The sequence below is a fragment of the Argiope bruennichi genome, chromosome 2, assembly GCF_947563725.1.
Source record: "Argiope bruennichi chromosome 2, qqArgBrue1.1, whole genome shotgun sequence".
NCBI lineage: Eukaryota > Metazoa > Arthropoda > Arachnida > Araneae > Araneidae > Argiope > Argiope bruennichi.
Genome location: NC_079152.1, coordinates 103324390 through 103339112, shown reverse-complemented (window position 1 = coordinate 103339112; position 14723 = coordinate 103324390). Strand labels below are relative to the sequence as shown.

At 29.4% G+C, this 14723-nt stretch overlaps 1 protein-coding gene across 1 annotated transcript in view; it reads left to right on the top strand.

Annotated features, from left to right (window-relative positions):
• LOC129959466 (uncharacterized) overlaps positions 1-14723 on the top strand; it is a 74077-nt gene that overhangs the window by 1379 nt on the left and 57975 nt on the right. The window lies entirely within an intron of this gene.

Genomic DNA, 14723 nt, shown 5'->3' with positions numbered 1-14723 from the left:
TGAAATCAATTAGATGTTATTTTCGTGGTTTTACAACTTACATAAAGCAGTTTTTCTACGAGTTAATAAAACACTTAAAAGTGTTATAAATAAATACCGGTTCATGATGGAATTAATTCCTTGCAAAAAATTTCAGAGATAGATGAAGTTGAAATTACTGCCATATATCGGAAATCTCACTAAATAAGCTTTTAATTTCCATTTTATTAAAAATAAAAATCTCCTCTTCCTATTTGAAATATGATGTATGCGAAATATTTGACGCGACTAACAACCGGTTTCAGTCTTCTCTTATATTTTTCTTATTACCATGGACGTTTATCCTTAATCTTTTCTTTAAGCAGTTTCTATCTTTCAAAAATAGTTATTTTTGCTTTATTAAAAGAAAACTTCGCTGTCATTCTTTTCTGAGTCACCGCGTGTGTTTAAATAAAGATGCATTAAGAAGTTTATGCTGCATATTTGATAGAAAATATCTACGATTTACTCCAAAATAATTTTTTTTCCTGTGCAAAACTCAATTACTTACTGAAAAATTCGTCGTAATTCACATTTCAGATGCATTGTATGATTATAAATTTATTTTATAAATGGTATGTTTCTGGAATTAGCATTGTCACCTAAGTTTTGCTATATAATGATTATTCTGTCTCAGTAAAACAACATTTGAAACTACAATTACAGCCATACGATTTTAATGCCTGCACTCGAATAGTGTTAGAGGAGAAGAGACACTATTTTAGATGATTAAAATAAAGGATAATCGTGGTTCGTTGATTCTTTCAGTGTAATAAAAGTATGGTCATGATAAATTTTTAAAAATATATATATTTCCACATTTTTTTAAATGATAGAGCAATAGAAATTTAAGGCATCAATTAATTTTGAAAAAAATAATAATATGCATTTATGTTTGATGCTTTGTTTGCATTGCTTTAACTCGATCATAGCATATATAAGCAGGATTTCTTAAGCTGTAGATGGCTACTCCAAATGATACCGGAAACTTTCACATTACTTTTTTTTCTTTGAGATTCTTTAATATTTGTCGCAGAAAAAAAAATCATTAAATTTATGAAACTTTTCTAAATAACTTTTTATCGAATTTTCTTTTAATTTTCGTTGATCAATGTATCATTTTCCTAGCTGTTGTGTAGTTTTGGTGTTTTGAATTGAAAAATTTTAAGAAATTCCATACTAAAATATTTTCTGTGAAACTTTGGTTATAAAATTGAAATGCAGAATGTTGGATTGAGAACTGAGTTATCAAAAAGAAAAAGAAGGATAGCGTATGACCCTTGAACATTCCGGGACCTTGAATTCCCCCCCCTCCCTTCATATTTTGGGCAATCTAATTCGTTTGTTTATCAGAATAATTTAATCGAACAAATTCAAATCAAGGAACTAAGGGCATTATTTTTTTAAAAATTTTTGTTCTTTCAAATTCTTTTGCAGATCAGTAAGGTACACTGTTTTTTGTAGTTGACTGACTTCATTTTGAGTATTTAATATATTATCAAAATGCTTAGTAAATTTTTTTATCATTTAGTCTGCTGTTATTTTTAAATTTAATTTTTTTACGCGCAAGATACTGAAACCGACTCTCTTGAAGATGACCCACAATTAAATGTCTCATTTTATTAGTATTTTTTGTAAAAATTAAATTTAAATTAATAAAAAATATCCAATCCAATTTTAAAATCCGATTTTCCAATCCAATTTTAAAAAATCCAAAAAATATCCAAGCTTAGACGGACTATGCCTAAAAGTTACTACAAATCTTAATTCGAATTTAGCTGGATAATCATCGAAACTGATTACTCTTGCAAAATAAGTTTTTAATAATTTTAAAACTTTTTACTGCTTTTTAATAAAAAGTTTGCTCAAACATGTCGGAACTATATCTAACTATATGTTCTGCTGATAACTATATGTTCTGAAGCATACCGATTGTATATTTTCCTAGAAACTTCCATCGGATTTTCAGTTAAACTCATTTTTTACGAAGCAATTTATTTATTTATTTTATTTACCATCAAACTGCGAAAAATTCTCGTTCTGATTATAAGGGGTGCCGCCGTTAACATCACTAGATTGTCACTCTTGATGAAAAGTTCCTGATGCCGTTATTTTGACATATGCCAGCCGTTATCTCCAGAAGTTTGCCAGCCTCCCATATCTTTTAGTCCCTATGCCGCCTCTCTCGCATCTTAACGAATGGGTTGCTTTCATTGCAAAAAGCCCCCCAAATCCGTCCCTTTTCTTCCTTCCGTCACACTTTCTTAATTCCATCGTAAAGTGCAATTTCACTTGTTAACCCGGACGCACCGGCAGGTATCGTTATTGATGTGGTAAGAGAGTATTATTTATCTTGTAACCTGGATTCGCCATCTGAGAAGGCGTCCTCTGACCCTCATCGGCTGCAACGCCTCTGCGGCATTTTACTTTCGTCCTTCGTTAAGGATATTGTGGATATAGATACATGAATGCCTGTCGTGACTACGGCGAAGGCTTAATTCCCACGCTGTTTGGGACGCATTAATTAGGTAAAATGGCCGCGTTCCTTCAGGAATTTCTAACTGCTTATCCCACATATACTGTTTGAGTTTTTCGTTTAATTTGATTGTTGATAAGAATTTATTACTAAATTCAAGAATTTTTGTTGAATTTAAGTTGAGTTTATATTATTTAAAAGAGTTATATTTCTTGAGGCTAATTCTATCTCATTACCTTTCCAAGGGCATTTTGGAGGACAAAGAGAACGAAAATAAGGAAAAATTCGAATTGTCCTGAAGCCATTTCGATCTTTCATAGGAATATCTAACAAAATTGTTTATCATCATTCATTCAGTTATTATTTTTCTAAATATAAATAACAAATTCAGAATTGTTTAAATTTTTGATGATTGTATTACAAAATATATACGTAGCTAAATTAATTTGAAATATGTATCTTGAATATATTTATTGAGTAAAATTTTGTTTAATTATTCTTTTGATATACTTATATTCTGAACTAACATGCCAAATAATGCAATCTATTTAGGGAAAGTTTTTAAGCTTCTGTTAACTCAAGAAATTATACGAAGTACTAATAAAGTATTCCTTGTGATCTTTATGTACATTTATTACTAAAATTCTTCAACGATGACTTTCAAGCTTAAAACTTCAGAGATTCGATACACGTGTATTAAATATCTAGAAAAAAGTTGCAGTAATTCCGTGGTTTGAATCAGCTAAATAAAATTGAAAATTGATTGAACTCTTGTAATTTTGAATTCTAGGTAGATGACGGAGTTTTGACTCTACCATATAAATGTAAAAAATTATTTATAATTCTTAATCCATCCTGTATAATTCATTAATCTATGTGCAGTGTCAGATCTCAATCCCCCCCCCCTCTCCATACCGAATTCAGAAGATAAATTCGAAAATTTCTCTCTATACGAAAGGCTACTTGTCCAGCTGTTTTTGATACTCTCTAATTACATGACATATATACATTTATTTTGGGAATATGTTATCGATTTCTAAAAGCTTATGTATCACATGTTTTTTTTGTATCGAATTGTAACATTTACGGAAGAATTAATTCTATTTTAGAAATAGGATAATTTGATATAATTCATTAATCTATGTGCAGTGTCAGATCTCAACCCCCCCCCCCCCCACCCTCCATACCGAATTCAGAAGATAAATTCGAAAATTTCTCTCTATACGAAAGGCTACTTGTCCAGCTGTTTTTGATACTCTCTAATTACATGACATATATACATTTATTTTGAGAATATGTTATCGATTTCTAAAAGCTTATGTATCACATGTATTTTTTGTATCGAATTGTAACATTTACGGAAGAATTAATTCTATTTTAGAAATATGATAATTTGATATACGGTTGGTGTATAAGCAAATCAGTTAAGAAGTAGACAAGTTTTAATTCAAGTTTAAATCAATGATTAACTTATCAGCGATTTGATACAGTTCGATAAACAAACTATTTTGAGTTAAGAATTTGGCAACAATAAGCTTCTTTTCAAGAATAAGTAATATTTATTTAATTTTATTTCTGTCCTTTATTCTTTTGTTTCTCGATATTTCAATGTACTTTTTTAGCGCTTCGTCGACGTGAGATTTCTTCTACTTCATTCGACTTTTTATAGGCTTAGTCGTCATAAGTATAGCATCATTCTTCCACATAAGCAATTTCAGTGGATTAAGATAAAGAATAATCTTAACACTGAAAAGATTGCCGTATTTCCTCTGAAAGAATACATTGTTGACGTTATAAGGAATTCCTTGCTTTTTGAACTCAAGGGGTTGCTTCAAAGAGTACATGAACTTCTTATTCCGTATCTCTGTCTGAGTGCTTCCTTATTAGATATTTTATTTTCCGGCAACATGTTGAGACACTACTTGGGATTGCTGCGGCAATCAGTAGGAGACTCCCTGCTACTGAAATTCCTTAATTAAATCAGCAGACATTTAAAAAAAGACAAAATAAGGAGCTTATTAAAATCTGAAGTTGTGAAATTTTAACTATGTGAATACTTTTCTGCTTATATTCGTACCACTAAAAGCAAAAATCGTTAGAAAATATTCGACAATAGCATGTAAGATTTGAAATCAATTAATTTTAATGGGATTATTTTATTTTTCAAAACATAGCCAGGGAAGACGTTCATTTTTTTTTAAACATTAATCCAACCTTTCCTTTTATAGGATGAATTTTATTCACAAATTTAAAAATTAAATTAAATGGTCTTTACCAGTTTACCATTTGGAAGGTACTTGCTTTTCTGTTCTAAATTTAAACCTGTGGCAATATTTCAAATTCCTCGAAGGTTATGTATAAATATTTTCATGCTAAGAGAAGTAAATTGTAAGTAGAATTAAATTATTTGGAAAAGTAATTTAAGTTTATAGAAACCTACTAATTTTTAAACATACAAGAAAATTTATCTCCAAAATGCTAAAAACTCAACCAGATATAAACATATTTCATAAATATTTTTTTAATTTTTTGTATGCATATTTTTTAATATATACACCAGGCCCTCTATCCCAGACGTTATATTGATGCCTAAAAATAAGCATACTGGTTTTAAATTTTCTATAATTATATTCGCGTGCTTGAGAATTTATGATGAAAATCACTGTTTCATTTATGTTTTTTATAAAAAACAATTACCACAGAAGAGACTGGACGACTTCTTTTTTCCACCAAACTTAATGTCATGTTTTCTTTATAAACTTTTATTTCTTTCGTCAAACTTCTCCAAGTAAAAATATCTCCACATCTCATTCATTAAACCCTCGAGCATGGATATCAGAGATGATCTATTTCGTTAGAGTTCCAGTTCATGCTGGAATGCAGCCTAAGAGATACTATTGTCCATTGTGGAAATCATGTTGACGCCCGTTTATTTAGCTTGCTTGCGTGCACGAGACCATCCATTTGCTTCGTTTTCATCACACGTTCTTTCACGTTGAAGTCAATTTTAAGACGGTGTCTCTGAAGTAATACCTCTTGGGTAAAAACTCACGTATTCTAAACAGGATTCTGTTGGCAGGGTATAGCACTACTGGAGAGAACAATTCATGTTGTTTATGGTCGAACGTGAAATAAGATGTTATTGGAGAGTTTATAAAGTAAATAATTGCAAAGAAGTCATTTCATTCTCTAGATATATTTCTTTTTGTTTCCAGTTTTTAAAATTTATTCTGATGATGATATTTCATAAAGGGATGCTTACGATAGCAATATTTCATAATTATTTTTTTAGGAATATGTTATTTGACAAAATTTGAGAAGAACTGAAGAACGAATGATGAATAATGGAGAGTTCCAAACGATTTTTTTTATATACATTGAAAGTGATTTATTTTTGACTGAAAACCGCTGCCAGCTAGAGAATAGAAACTCTTCTTCGGATTATAAATAGGAAAAAAAAAAGTTACAACACGACAATAAATATAAAATGGCGTTCCCAGGATCCAAAAACACATAATAATCCTTTGTTTCTTCTTTTTGTGTTGTGAATTTCCGATTTTCTAAGCTGATGTAACCATTGAATAGATTGGATAAAAAATTTGGAAATTATAAAAAATTAATACCTTAATAATTAAAGCGAAATATGGTACGCGCAAAGAATGAAAATCCATACATTCTCTCTGTAAAGAAATTCGTTCTGTTGATGTATATTTTTAATTCATCCTTTTTAATAATAATTTGGCCGGGGGGGATGAAAACAGTTTCTATATTTGTTTTAGTAAAAGTATATATAATTATAATTGTCGTATCTATTTTTATATGACCAAAATTATTGTCAGCCTTGAGATTTAAATGAATTTCAGTGAAATACAACTTTTGGATTTTAGATTGGGGTCTGTACGCACATGAGCAGCACGACCATTCAAAAATTAACCGAACTAGACTGATAAAATTATAGATCTGTAAAAATAATTTCTGACACAAGAAGCATTGATACATATTTTATCTATTTTACTCTGCTTTAAACCATGTTTCGAAAGGTTTTTAGCTTATACATTGCCATTCATGTTAAATAGAAGTGTATAATTTTTCATTAATGCAAGTATTTAATTTCACGTTGCCTTTTACGATGAAGGAAAATATTTTATAGATTTCTAGTTTTTACTTTTATTACGTACCGTATTATTTGCAAATCTTGGAAATGTTTATTTGTATACAATTAACATTGCTAGAATATAATTCAAATTGAGAAAAATCTTAATTAAATCTTTATTATGGTAAGAAAAATTAGTAAAATGTGATACATTTTGTTGTTTCCAGGAATTAATTTTTTTTATCATTTCTTTAGTTTTAAAATTAAGGGGACGTAAGAGAATTGAAGCAAAAGAGATTTGTCTGTGTGTGCGAGGGGGGGGGCTTACAAAATTGCATAATACTTATAATACTTATATATCAAGTCTGACTCGGTATCTTGAAAAATGCATACTTTAAAAAAAAGACGATTATTATAAAAGTCATATAATAATAAAAAGATTAATTTTTTAAATCAAAATAAACAACTACACTTTTCAACTCCTTTAGCACTGAAATGAATCTTTACATTAACATGAATATAATTTTGCATCTAAATCAATAAAACAAAAACTGGTTTCTTCTTAATTGATAATTTTTTTTAAATTTTGAAACTAACCCTGATAATTATTAATATAACCCTTAATAAGATTTTCATTATGTGACATTATATTTTTTTATGATATTGATGCAATGGAAGATGGTTCCTTTTTGGTGGTCATACCATTTTCAAATTAAAAGCAGGAAATTGAGTCTCATAGTAGCGGGGGTGAAACACACGGAGGAGGAACTACAGAACCCGGTCGCGGAGATATGTGAAGCATTTTAGATTTTTTTTTTCTCCCCTCCCTCTTCCATTCTTAAACATAACATCCGAAAATCTGAGAATCGTGGAAACTCGTGAGTATGAGGAAATTGGCGGGGTTTTCTCTGACGGATGTGCTCTTCTCCAGGATGTTGTAAAAGGGAATTTCCAAGCAACGTTTGTTGACCGTTTTCCTATTTTCTTAGCGTTCCATTTGCGGGTTGGTAGGAAAGCTGTTTCATGGATGTAAAATATTTTTTCAAAAATTATGGTTTATTGGTAAAAAAAAAAAAAAAAAAAAAAAAAAAAAAAAAAAACGATACTTTTTATGTAATAAAACAATAGAATAATGATATTTGAATAAAGAAAATATAAATTTGTGGTTTAAATTGAAAATTTATTATCTAAATTATCTATTCATTTTATATAATTAATTATAATAATTTTTTGTGTATATTGAATGCATTTAGTGATTCTGCACAGCCTACGACAATCGATGATTGATGCAGATAAAGGGTGTTTCAAATTATGGCAAAATTTGAATTTGCCACCATTCGTGCTGTAAAGTATTTGCTACCCTATTAAAAAAACATTTGACAACTGATAGCTTAGAGTTTGTAAAAATGGAGCGTTACACGATAGAACAACGTGTTAACGCAAGATTTGAATTAAATAAAAAAAGTGCAGTTTTTTTTAAAATTGTTATATTTTTATTGAATTGTAAAGTACTCAGGATAGGGTTATGTATGGAATAACTTATAAGGGAATTTGACCTAATGCACTCTTTTGTCGAAAATTTCCATGACCATTTTGAATAAATGTGGCTGCATTTCGTTGATGCAGCGGTGTATTTCTTCCTTCAATGCACGCGTGCTTGTGGGCTTGTTGGCATAGACCTTTGATTTCAAATAAGCCCATAAAAAGAAATCCAGTGGTGTTAAATCACACGATCTAGGGGGCCAATTTTCAAATATTCAAACTGTGGCCGCCAGACTTTCATTATTTTTTAAATATTGTTCAACAATGAAAAAACGTTCTATCGTGTAATACTCCATTTTTACTAACCCTAAACTATCAGCTGTCAAATGTTTTTGTTTTTTTTAAAATAGGGTTGCCAACATTTTGCTGCACGAATGGTGGTAAATTCAAATCTTGCGTAATTCAATTCTTTGTAGCTTTGACAGAAATCATGCTAAAAATGTCTTTACATAGCAAATGTATAATTGTTGGGAGAATTTTGCTAATTATTTCCCTCCCCCCATCCGAAAGATAGCTTCGAAGTCAAAAATAACAGCGAGTTGCTGGTATTCATTTCGCAAACTTCGTATGTAGAAGTACTTTTGAAATTACTGCAATTCAGTGACGGAGACCTTAAATTTCTATTTCAATCAGGATCGCAATTCAAATTCAAAATGTTTTGACATGAAGCGCAAACTTTATGATTTCAAGTCAGATTATTTTTTCTGTTTCTTTCCATTTATCATTTTTGTTTATATATTGAACCAGTTTTTGATTTTTTAAATGAAAATAATTAACGTTATTTCATTTTGATTTTGATCAATCACTTCTTAGATCATTTTTATTTCAGATTTTATTTAAAAATTGCCTATACATATCAGTGCTGTTTAAAGAATCCCTTAAATTTCACAATATTGATTTCAATCATTATGCATTTAATTCATTGGTTATTTATTTTCCATTACTGTTAGAAATCGGGATAAACAAATGGAATAGATTGGGCAGATTTATAAAAAAGTTCATATGCAGTATTATTCATTTGATCTTGAATTATTCATAAATAAATTATTTATCATTATTTTAACATGAAGGTATCCAGCACTAGTGTTACGAAATTTTTTAACAACAAGCTATGAAATAATTCAACATAAAACAAATCATGTCTATTAACATTCCGTTATATTTATATTAAAAAATAAATCCAGTCGTGTTTGCTGGAGCAATAATTCCATAGAATTATGAAATGAAGGAATGCGTTAAACATTGTTTTATAGTAAGAAAAAACGGGAGAAAGTGGTAAAAATGCTAATAAAACAAATGAAGTGTAAAAAAGAAAAATTCTCACGGAATTTTCTGAAGCGTCTCCGAGTTGTCTTACTGGCCCCATAGCCCAGAGGAAAAAAAGTGTTTCACCTTCAAAAATTTCGCCACTCTTCGTCGTTCTCCCCGCGGCTACAAAAGAAACAGGTTCGCATCTTCGTTTTGATTTTTCAGGGATGCTTGAAAGCTATTTTGCATGCCCGGCACGAGATGCTTCAGTAAGAGGAAGACAAACTAGCTCTTTCAGACTGCTGGGTCTGAGCAGACTTTCAGCTTAGCTCTCTCTGTTCATCAAAATTGAATGGAGAGAATATTTCTAAAAACCTTTTTCAAGATCAAGAACGGTTTTTCTTTCTTCCTTTCTTTCTTTCCCGTGCCTCAGGTTCAAGAACAGTCCCAGTTCATTTTCACTTTCTCTCTGTTCCATTAAAAGCAGTGGAGATTCTAAATCAGCGGTTATAAAAGATTTCTTTCCTTCGTTTGAAGTGAGTGAAGAAGAGAGAAAAAGGGAGCTTTTCAATTTCCTTTAATCATTAAATAAAAGGGAATTAAAATAAAAAGGAATTTAATTAATCTTTAAATAGAAGGGATAAAAGTAGAGAAAAATATTATTGAAATAAGTTAATGAACACTTGATTTTCGATTAATTAATATTTTACAGTTATGTGATCCTTTTTTTTAAGAATCTGGGACTAATTAAATTTAAATAATAAAAATGTGATTATTTCATGTAATAATATAAAAGGATGGATGGATCTTGATGTTATTGTATAGAAAAACTTTTGTGATTTAATTTGAAGTTATAGTAAGCTGCTTTTGATTATTAGAAAAAAAAATTCATTTTTTTTAAATTGTAAGGATTTAATAAGAATTCTTTTTCATTAAGCATATTTTACAGCAACAATTTTCTGTCATTTTCATGCTACTGTCAATGTGTAAAAAATAATTATTATATAAAATTTCAGTTATCTCATTTAAATAAGATGAAATTCGTTTGGAGTTGCGAATGATTGGTTAAAGAAAGGAAAAGTTTAAAAAAAGGGACGTCTGATATGGAAGAAATTTAATTCATGAAATTTAATTCATTTACAGAAAAGTATAAGAGATTTAAAAAATAAAATAAATTCTGTGCAAAAATCTGGCCACTCTTCCACTATTATTTCTCAATTTCGACATTTTTCCCTTCTCCCAAAATTGATTCTGATCATTGGAGATTAATATAATTAATCTTTGGATAATTATATTATACTGTATTACTTTTAAATTGTAATGTGGTAGGAATGCTGAAAAACTAAATAATTTTCACTTGTTTAGAAAAACAGATTTTGTGAGATAATTGTTTAAAATCTTTTTTAATTTGACTCATTAACTGGTCATTTCTCAATTTCGACATTTTTCCCTTCTCCCAAAATTGATTCTGATCATTGGAGATTAATATAATTAATCTTTGGATAATTATATTATACTGTATTACTTTTAAATTGTAGTGTGGTAGGAATGTTGCAAAGCTAAATAATTTTCACTTCTTTAGAAAAACAGATTTTGTGAGATGATTGTTTAAAATCTTTTTTCCCCCCCATCATTGTTTGTTATTTTGTCCCATGTTACAATTTTTGTCATTAGCAAAGAATCTCTAAACTGCAAAGAATTTTTTGCCATTAATTTTACTTTAGAAAAGTCACAAAAAATTCTGAGATAAAAAATAAAAACCACAATTATATATATAAGAATAAAGAATCGTAATGGCTTGGAAACAGAGTTTCAGCTCTGTAACCGGAAAGTGGGGAGTTCGATATTTGATATTACCTTTCGTGCGGTCTGGTGTTCATTAAATCTTTGAGAGTTAAAACCACTTGTTTTTGCAATACGAAAATTAATTGATGGATTTTAGTCTTGATCATATGATGACGAGGGCAAAACCCCATACTTCTGATGTGCTGGTTTAAAATTATAAGGTATGTTCCATGAAAACTTGCATATAGTTTAAAAACGAGCTTACTATAAACCATCATGAAACCCATAGCATTTTATTTACCATCATTTGTTTGACTTCCATATTTTAATTTATTTAAAGTTAAAAAAAAAGTTTTAAGTTTTAAAAGCGCATTGAAATGTATTCTGATAGTTAAAGTTGCTTTTCCTGCTAAGAAGCATATTGATGAGAACGTATCTTTTCTTCCAAATATTTGTTTTTACCAAAGAAAATAAAAGAATAAGTAATGGATGCATTCGTTTATTTACTCAAATCCTCGCGTAATGGCTAAATAAACAAAAACAGAGGATGAGTGAATTCCATGTTTTTATTTTATTTATTTATTTATTATTATTATTTTATATCATGATACAACCCAATGATTATATCACAGTGTTCAAACAATAATCGAATTCTTGAAACACGAGTGAAAAATATTATTTGATCAGCTTTCTTATATTTATAGTATCATTCTTTTAAACTGTCTTGAAATCATTGCTATAGTAACTGAGTCATTCCGTCGTCATCTGACAGCAATCTGCGCTCTAATATTCCTATTATATGCTCTGTAAGTATTTATATTACGAGTCATCATTTCTTTGTTCTTGATTGCTCTGATATATGACCTTTAATGCTGCTCTAAAAATGATGTTTATGTTCATTTTGCGCAAAATTTGGAGATAAGAATACTGTAATATTGTTGAAAATAAGTATAATTCAATCGCCACCGATTTGTTTCATAGTTTAGGAGAAATACAATATTTTTCTGAAGCTTACGAAATATTGCACTTTCTTTGAATGCTGTTTTTAATCGCCAAAAAATATATATATATATATATAAAATTTATTCTGTTTCTAAAAAGTGTTGCCTTTTTCATTAGAGGTTAGTTACAATATTGATATTTAGTCTACTTAGGTTCTCCATCTAATACAAACTAGCGGGTGGGGGTCTCTCCAATACTTTCTAATTTCTCTATAATAGAAGTGCAATCCCCCTCCCCTGCAAAAAATTGTGAATCTTCGTTATGACTATGCGGGCTCAGATTTTTATTTTCATAGGATCGCGCATGAGAGATGTGTGTTTCGTAATAAGGCAAAGAAAACCGATACATGTGTATTAATTACCTTCAAAAGTCAGATTACATTACAAATTTTATTGCTTTTTTAATTATGTTTATATGCATGCAAAAGAACAGATCAAATGGCGATCAACAGTTTGACAGATTTCATTCGAAATTGGTTAAAAATCGACAGTTTAGATGCTACATCTGTGTACCAAATTTCAGCTATCTAAATAGTTGCATTTTTCAGTTCTACTTAAGATGCTAAATTTCTATTCCAAATTTTATCCCTCTTTTTTTTATAGTCAAAATTCCAAATTCGAATTTTTTGTCAATTACAATATTTTCTCGTCTTATACAAGAAAGTGAAAAAGCACCTAGATGATTACTAGCCAAGAAACGAAAAATTTCCGTTACTCGAAAAACATAATCGAACCGGAAAGTTATTTTTTAGTGTTGCCACAAACGTGTGGCTAAAAATAAAATTAAGAAATAAAATTGTTTTAAACTCATTTGATATTAATTTGATATTGGTTAAGGCTTTACTTTTCCTTTTTGTCACCATTTGATCGTCAAGTGCAATACTTACTGCGACATAATAATAGTTTTCATTAAATATTTCAAACAATAGTGACAAAATAAACCTCAAATGTCATGGGTCAAGTGACTTGATATCTACCAATCACAAAAGGAAATAAAACGTAATGTTTGCATATATATATATATATAAGATATGTTGAATTGAACAAAATAGACTTCAAGAATATTAATCATTAATAAAAAATTAATTACATGGAAATATTTTGAGAAATATAATAAAATTTCGCAACATAAGTTTTTTTTTTTTTTTTTTTGCATTACATTTTTTGTATGTGTACTAAAGTAGAATGAAGAATCTAATAAATACATATCGTCTGAGCTTTCTTGATATGGAAACTCCTAGATTCAACCCCATGTGGCGCTGATATCTGTTACATATAATTCTCTTTGTTACACATGAAAGAATAAACATACTTCCGTGCAGCAAATACTAAAATTCCTTTCAACGTTACTGTTCACGGAGACAAGATATTTACAAAAGACTGGTACTTAAGCAAATACTTTTGCATGAAATCCTATACAACTGCGCAGGCTCTGCGGAAACTTTTGCAAACACTCCCAGTCTTGGAACTTCATTGATATCAAACATTGTTAAGGTCGTGTGTACTTGACGGATCACTATTGTACTCGACATCACTTCATCTTCTTACACGATACGCTAAGAATAGTATCTTTGTGAAAGAAAGATTGCTTAATCTTGAGTGTAAAAGAAGGATTTAAGGGATTAAAAGGATGTTTGTCACTCACTCCATTAATGATAAATGAAGTGTAAGATAAAATGATATTTTCATAACATCAAATTTTGCGAAGGAAATAATTATAATGCGTGTTTTATCATTTGTAACATTTAATTTCTTGGAGTAAGCAGAAATGGGGTTATTGAAAGAAAAATGTGTTTAGAAAATCTTTATTTGATTTGAATATTGTGTTTATATAACGATGTTGAATTTATGAACGTAAAAATTAAACAAGCCTGAAGTTTTCAATTAATTCTTTATTGACTAAAACAACTCGAAGGTATGGAAAAACATTCTCCTATGCAAGTCTTCTGCAACTTTTTTTCTCTGTCTGGCTCCTTTTTTGATATGAGTGGCCTTTGAAGACTTTGAGATTCCTTTAAAATATTCTCCTCCTTTTTCAGTGTAGAAACTGACATGAAAAATGGAATAAGCAAATGAAATTTAACTGTAAGAAGTTTGCATTTGTTATTGATTACGAAAAAATGTAATTTAAAAGTCATTTTAAAAAATGATGCCAAGAAATTTCAAGTCAAAACTGTGTTTCTAAACTTTTTTGTTGTTTACTGGAGTTGAAGGACTTGTTAAAAGAATGTGTTGGCAAAGTTTCTCTGATCCTATTTAACTAATTGAAACGGGGTCAGGCTCCTATAGACTTTTGGAATAGAGAAACATGATTAATCAATTTATGTAAATGAAGCATCATTTAATATTTGCGTGCATTGCCTTTTGTTCTTATTTAGTATTTGTATGCTTTGATAGATCTCTTAAAAAATTAATATTATGCTTGTTGACTAGATTTAAAGCTTCTTTTCCTATATTACTTTAGAAAAAATTATGATGCTTTACTGTTAATGGATAAGAAATGTGCAATGCAGTGCAGTGCAAGTTATATATATATATATATATATATATATATATATAT